We start from the raw sequence: 8355 nt of genomic DNA, 5'->3' as shown, positions 1-8355 counted from the left end.
TTCCCCCCCCCCCCCCCATTTTTGTCCGGGTAAAATAGTTTGTATGCACCTGTTTCAAATATTTTTTATCATAGCTCTTGGTTTTTGGACACAGAATATTTGGGCCAGATCCCTATCCTGATGCCAGCCCATATCAGGAGTCGGTGAGGATCAGATTTGCAAAACATCCCATTTACCACTCTACAACTGGTGTTATAGAAGGAAAAAGTTACCGTATGTTGTAAGTTCAAGGGGGAAACACTTCCCCATGGCAGCAGTACAGGAAGTGGCGCTCCCCCCTCCTGGCCCTCCTCCTTCCTGTGGCACTCCCCTTCCTGGCCCTCCAAGCTAAGCTATGGGCAGAGTAACAAGTGAAAAGCATCACAACTTTAGGGAGAGCAAATTTTCTTTTACACAATATATAGACTTCACATTGACCGGTGCCCAAATATTAATGTGATGTGAATGGAATAAGAACTGGAAAAGAATGTAATCTGAGTGCAGCAGAAGGATGTGATAATGGATGTTGTTATCTTTGGGAGGGAGGGATTGGGAGACCTAGAACAAATTCATTTCCTGACAGGCATATGAGAGCATCAGAGTGCATTGGCCTGAGGTCATGCGAGTGCAGATCGAAGCGTACCTGGCAGCATTGTAGAACTTGACCTCTCTTTTTAAACTCTTTGTCCTGAAGGGCAAAGACTTTTTTTGATGATGCTGTGTCAGCTCCAATAGTCATTTCTCAATCTTGTATCCTCTTGCAAGTAGACGGTCAATGAGACCCAGAGATACCTCGTGATAAGGTCGATATGGCTACTGCAATGAAAAAATAAATGCGGCACTTGGACTGATGGCACATTACCAACTGATACAGATACTTTTAGGGTACTAGAGAGGTGGTATGGCCAAGTAAACTGCCAACAGGACAGGTAGCCGGGAAAATCTGAGCTGGATTCCTAGATATGTCACTGATCTGCTGTTGCACCACTGCTGGGTAACCTCTGCTCCCTCTGATGTCAGGGCTCTGAGCCTTTTGCAAGACCGAAGTCTTAAATTCTGTGCCCCATACATACCCATGATATATTGGTACTCAGGGATGAACCTGAATTTTAGCCTTCAGTATCTAATAAGTACCTATAAGCATTTCATGCATGAGCCAACCATAGGTTTCTTCTGTCACCTCTCAATACTACATTCAGCTTCTAATTATTTTTTCTTTAAAAAAAAAAGAATCAAAAAACCCCAGGTCCGGTACTGCTTTGTATTGTCGCTAATGATTGAACAGAATTCAGCGTTCACTTAGTCAACTTGCAGGTGACACCAAGCTGGGTGAGGTAGCAGGATTAGGATTAGGAGTCATTTCAGAAATACTGAAATTTTCAGTTTGACTAGCAATTATGCTATTGCCTTAGTGGATCAGTATTTTTTTTAAAATTTAAGTGGACAAATGTTATAAAAGCTTTTATCCAAAATCAAAACAAAACATTTCGTTTCACGTGGTCGAACCGGTTTGACCTCTTTATAATAGTGCTTCATGTCTCTGAAGGCAGTTATCAAATACCCTTCAATCTTTCCTTCTCCTAACTACATAATTTCACTTCTTCTACCCTGGTAGTCATATTTGCTGGACCTCTAATACTTTCCATTGCTCTCTGCTGCCTTCTTTCCAGTTCATCCATGTCTATCTTGAAGTGACACCCAAAACTGGACACAGCGCCCCAAGTGGCACCTCTCCAATGATGCACAGAGTAGAAAAAATACTTCCCATGACTCCTTTGTGACCCTCTTATTAACACATTTTATAGAACTTTTACTTCTTTTACAATGGCATACTGTTGACTCATCTTCAGCTTGTGGCCCAATATGACCCCCCAGATCTTTCTGCCATACTACAGGCTAACGAGTGGTTCCCCAGTTTGTGTTTATGAATGTGACTGCTCCATCTTAAATGAACAACGATGTCCTTTACTGAATTTTACCTATTAATTTCAGGCCATTTCTTCAGTTTAGCAAAGTCATTTTAAATCCTACCTCACCTAACCTGGTGTCATCTGCCCAATCCAGCCCACAGACTGGCCTCCCATCACTCATCTGGCCCATGGGGCCAAAATGTTGAGCACCATTGCTTCAGATGCTGATCAGAGTGACACAGTCGCATACAGTCTAACTAGCACTGACTGACTGTTTTCAACTAGTAAGAACTTCACCAGAAATGGAGTTTGGGGGGGCTGAACGTCATCCGGTCAGACCAAATTAAGCAAAAAGTTCCAGCTGAAAGAAAATGGAGAGAAGGGAGGAATTTAAAAAAATAATCACACTATTTCAATATTTTTTAAATTAAATGTGTCAATTGGTGGGCCAAATTGGGCCCCACATGCCAGGATCAGGACCCTGATTGACTCCATGCTGCCTTGTTTAGGGAGCTGCCTGGATTAGCTCCCTACTGCCCTGATTCTGCCTGTGCACTACTCTGTACACCCAGATTCACCCTGCACACCCAATCCAGTGTGTAGGGCTATTTTGTCCAAGCCATGGGGCTCCCGGTGGTCCAGAAATTTGGCAACTGGGAGGCAACAAGTAATGCTTCCCCACTCCTCTGCTGCTGTGGGCCGGATGACATTGCTCTGTGGGGCAGCTCTGACCTGTGGGCTCAGGGTTGAGCACCTATAGTCTAAACGTTTAGACAGACTCACATAAAACCTATCAAGATTAGCACTAGAAAGCAATCCTTTAACTGTCATGTGTAGTGTGGCAACAGCTAAACACTTTATTTGTGGAGCAAGAGCCAATTGTGTTAGGCTTAAAATCCAGGAGTCTCCAAGCTCGTTGAGCTAACCTAGTTAAAGCACAGTCATTTCTAGAAGCAATAGCACACACAAGAGTGATATGACTGACATCCCATTCAACTGCCTTTGACTCCCTAGCCCAAGTGACGGGTACCCACTAGCCTTCAACATGAGTCCACAATGAGGCCTGTACTCACATCTCAGGATCCACCATGCCACCATGCATGTTGCACTGGGTACAGTACAAGCACAGAAAACATTTCCCAAGTAGCTCAAGGAATATATGCAAAGGCAATAGTCCCATAAAAGCCGACCGGTTCTTTCTATTCCTTTGCATGGTGATACTGGGAGCTATAAATGCATTTTCCACAAAAATAAAAGACATCCAGACTGCTGTTTGCTAAACATCTGCTGTAATTGCATTGTTCCCTGGACATTTTGCACACTGCCTTTGCCAAAAAACCCCTGCTTCCATTACTCTCTAAAATGCAGCGTGTTTTCTCTTTGCCTCTGAAGGGATGTCTTTGCTCCTTAGATCTCTTTCAGGTTTATTTGATAGAAGTCAGTCTAGTGATTTTGGTATATCTCAGTGGACTGGGTGGAAGGTTCAACTCCTAGATCTGTGGTTTGAGAGGACTGGAGATCAAGCCCCTCCGTCCCTTGTAACTAGATTGGGATGTTTGAATTCCTGATCAGTCCTGATCCCCGACATGCTGCATCAGTGCTGAGACACTGGTGCTTGGGAGACAGGTAACGTTTGATGTTCCACACTCTTCACCGTTCAGAGATTCAGCTCCAAGGGGAGATTATGCTACTTAGGCCCATCCCCAAGACAAGGGTTGAAAAGAAAGGTAGGGAGAAAGCATGCCTCTTGGTGCTCCTTTTGCAGACCCTAAGAAATAAGTCCACTGAATGTCCCTACAGGCAATGCAGTGACCACGAGCTGCCTATTACATGTAAGCAGAATAAAGCACAAAATTTGGTTCTGTTGGAAAACAGCACATTCGTTTTCATTCTTCATCCCGTCACAACGGGCTTCTGCTTTCAGTTCTTTCAAGCTGTTCTACAAGGCAGAGCAATAATCCTTCGTGTAGCTCTGCTGACTTTGATGGCTCTATGCTGACATGTCCGCTGAAGCCCTGGACAGTTGTTTCACACGCCTCCAAGTGATGGGCTTCCACTTGACCTCCTGGAGAGAAAATCTGCTCCAAATGAACAGTACAGACCAACTCTGGGTCCTCCTCTTGGAAGGCACAGCAGAAAGTAACCAGCACCCACTCTCTGAAACTCAGTCCCCTGTAATGCAGGTGGCCCAAAACCTTCAGTACTCAAAATCACTCTTCACATTATAAAACCTGTGCCTAAAGTCCCAGGAGAACACGAAAAGCATCACACATCCTAGTTTGGCTTCAATTGACTACTGCCCTGCAAACTGGATTTTCTTTTTTAACATTGACCAGTCTTACTTTTCGAGTTGATCAGACGATCATTGCTCGAAGTCAAAAGGAATATCAGAGCACAGGGGAAAATGCTGAAAAAACTGCAGGGCAAATGCGTAAAACCAGGCATATTTCTTCCGCGGGGCTTTGTGGTCCTGGAAATGTTGGTGTGCACAAAGTTTGGGGAGGGCTGACTATTCTTCACAGTGAAGAATGAGATAATGTCAAAAGTGGTGAGACTGATACTAGCAGCACTGCCACATGAATGCAAAGTCATCCTGAATCCTGTTCTCTGCCATTAACTGGTTTTACATCTGTAAGACTCTGAGATACCATGTAGATGGGCGCTGAGTAAACCCTTGCAATAGTGACTGCAATAATTAAGAACTATTTCAATCAATAGTCATTGACGTGCTCTTAATTTGCTTGGCTGGTTACTAATCAATCATTTCAATCAATTACTTTACTTAATAGCTATTGACTGATTATTCAATGGCAATTAATAATTGCCGTAGCCACCAGCCTTGCAAGCTAAAGGATCCCAAAGGATTTCTCAACATGACCTTGAGTTACTATAAAAGTCACTGAAACAAGCTGCCTCTCAGAAGGAACATGGCAGTTGTTTTAAAGGCAACACGGGGCACGTCTACACATGTGCCAGACTGCATGGATTTACTGTGCAGTCATTTCATATTTGCTTAAGCAAGTACTAAATGACTGTGCAGTAACACCAGTCATTGTGCATGGGTTTTGCCCCACACCACTGCGCAGCAGCATCGACGTCACAGTTCGTTCCTGCTGAAGCTACATCACCGTAGCTCATTCCTACAGCAACACAGCATCTCGTGTAGACGGACCCGCCAAGCAAACGGGAAGCGAAGATCACCATCGTCTCTATTTAAAACTATACATAGGCAAAGTTATAGTCTATCACTAGTACTGACACCAGCCTGGCTTTGAACAATACTTGTAGGTGCCGTTGCTGATTACTCTGCTAATAGGGATGGTGATTATTTGCACTCCCAGGCTAGATACCACCATTCAAAAAACCCAACGCAGAATCGACCTAAGTTATGTGGTTTTCTGTAAGCAGCGTAGTTTAGATCAGCACCGAACAGGACACATGTTCTCCCTTTAGTGCGGGGATAAATCTTAGACTGAGTTTCACCATTATTAAACCAGTCTCTGTGCCGAAATGCTTTTCCGTTACGGGTATAGACTGCTTTCTGATCACTTATACCAGTAAAAGTGTAATGTCTAACCTGGCCATATAGCCAGACTCAACAATCCTAAAGAAAGGCTAACAGGCCAGCTAGCGTTAGTGAATCAAGATGATAATTATCCCTATTTTAATAACAGCCTGCTGTTCATAGTGCTGCTAGGAAGAACAGATTGTCCTGAGGTATACTGTCTCTACAGCATGTACAACATAGGAGCACCAGAATGAAGGGGCCACCATGAATCATCGAGTGCAGTCCCTGCCAACCACAGGCAGCTATGTAGTAAGTGCTAAATTCCTATAGGGTCCATTACTGCATCCCCGCAGGCTCATCATGCACACCACAGCCACAGTGCAGACCCTCCCACCACACAGCAAATGTGGTAGTACAAAAATACACAGCCCTTAATAAACTACAGTATGCTACAGAAAGAGAGTAGGAAAGATCAGGCTTGCTGCTTTTTTTTTTCCCCTTTCAGTGGAGCCTGCCTGCACGGGCTGTCACTGGGTCCCACTGCTCCTAAGCTGCACGCGGCCTGCCAAGCTCCGAGCACATCAGCTTCCATCACCCCATGTACTGTTGCACCTTGGAGGTGTTTTATCTTGCTAAGTACCAAAGTAATTTAAAGCAGAATACACCGGCAAGCGTGCAAACAGCAATGCCATTAAAGTGGTACAAAAGGGTATTTAAGCTGCTTTAAAGGCCAATTTTGCAGCGTGTATAAAGGCCCCAGGGCATTACAAATGCCTTCAGCCCAGATGAACAATGCTCCCCACTACACCAAAACCCCCAATGGGCCCTGCAGATCTGACACGGACAAACGTTCCTTCCCACCCCCAAATCTGCCAGTTGGCTTAATCCTGGACATGGAAGCAATTCATCACCAGCCAGGCACCTGAGCGCTCTCTCCACACCATGAGCACAGTGATTCTCAAGCAGGATAACAAGGCAGTCTAGAGAACCAGGAGATCCTTGCCAGGGTGCCATGGGGTACCCCACAATACTAACACTGTTAATCATGCACAGACATGATTTACAAGAAAACCTCCGAGATTTCAAACAGGAATCCTCAGTGCCAAAACCATTCTGCCCCACCCTGCGCTTTCGCTGTTCCTTGCAACAGAGGAACTGCTCTGAAGTCAAAAAATGAGTGAAACCTAAGAGCTGGCATTCGCTGAGGGATGCCTTGTGTCTACAAGGGGCACCTTGAATACGCATGGTTGAGAACTACCAAAATCTACCAGAACCAGCATATTTCAACTGAGGCCAAGATCCAATATTGCAGCAAAAGGCAGGGGGGCAAACCCACCCGCAAAGCCAGACAACGTACTTGAGGGGGGGAAACAAGTTTTGATCCCTGGAGGATAAATAGGATTAATAGAACATGGTGCTGGGCTCGTCCTGCTTTCATTTACACTGTTATTAATGTTCAAAGCACCACAAAAGCACTGAAACGGGAACCTTGCCAGTGCCACTGAGAACAGAATCTGGTCCACTCTGCTGACATCCATGCATTTTCTGTCCCATTTCCCTGCCCCTTTTCCCTTTACTATTTCTCCAAGAATAAAGGGACCTGCTAAATTGCGGAGAGCCCCAAAACAGCAGGATCCGAGGAGAACAATTTGTACGCGTTTGGTTGCAACAGAAATTGCCAGATTGAGCTGTCATGCGGTGGCTTCATTAACTGCTCCCTTTCATGAAATGCTTCATTCCCTTGCATCTCCATAAAGCAGCATAAAGTAGCATTTATTTGTTGTGGAAATACTAATTTTTGAAGAGTTCAACAAACAACAAAAAAGGGACCAACGTTCATGCCACACCCCTCGTACCCATTCAGTACATTGTGAGCTCATGGAGGAGAAAGGCTGCGTTTTTCTACCCAGAACCCTGGTTAGAAATACCATATTTGCTCACATACAAAACTCCCCAGAATAAGTTATGCACCTTGTTCTTCAGAGGCAGAATGAAGAAAAGTTTTTCTTATGCTTAGTACCTGAGTAGCCACAGGTAAGGAGCCGAGCCCGTTTTGCTCCCTGCGAGCCACATACAGATTTTACTTTTGTTTTTGCCCAGTCATGGCAGAAACTGCTCTCACCATATTTCTTGCATATAATGTTCGCTGTAATTTCCAGCAGCTAATTTTGAGGGAAAGCATGTGGTATATATGTAAGACAATAACGTATTGCTGTAAATAAAATACTGAAAATCCAGTAGGTCTCTAAATTCTTTGATACCCAGCGGCCCTGGAGCAAATGAATGACAGAAAGTCTGGTGCTGCCACCTGAAACTTACCTGTTTTGCCTATGGCTTTAATCCAGACTTTTGCAGGTCTAGAGAGTCAGGTCGCCCAGGGATTAGTGTGCAAGGTGGAACTCAGGAGACTAAGCTCCCATTTCAGGTTCTGCACTACAGGTCTGCTGGGTGACCTTGAGAAGGTCATTTCACTTCCTCTGTACTCAGTGTCCCCCTCTGTATAATGGGCAAAAAGATATTAGTTTTCTTTGTACAGCACCATGAGAATGACTGATAAAAATGTTACATGATTATGATTATTGGAACTGATTAGGAACTAGAAGTTCTGTTCTACAGGATTATAACAGGTAATTCTTCATTAGGCCACTTGATGTGAAAGAATTTATCATTTTTTCATTCCTATTTGGAATGAAGAGTTGAAATTTTGAATTCTCCCTTAAAGCAAACATTCCAAAAAACGTGTTAGGGAAAAGGTAGGGCAAGATGGCACCTGAGAGACTAACTGGTTCAGAAAGGCATGAACTTTCGTAGCTAATAATCCATTATGCTATAAAAAATTGTTTGGGTAGAACGAAAATCATTCAGACCATTACTGTCATGTCCTTTCTTTTTGTTGAGACTTCCCTACTGTATTAAAATGTTTACTATAGCATGTGTTCTATACATAGCATTTCATAG

This window comes from Gavialis gangeticus, unplaced genomic scaffold (genome assembly GCF_001723915.1).
Source record: "Gavialis gangeticus isolate Ggan-Ray unplaced genomic scaffold, GavGan_comp1, whole genome shotgun sequence".
Lineage (NCBI taxonomy): Eukaryota > Metazoa > Chordata > Crocodylia > Gavialidae > Gavialis > Gavialis gangeticus.
Note: the sequence above shows the minus strand (reverse complement) of the source record.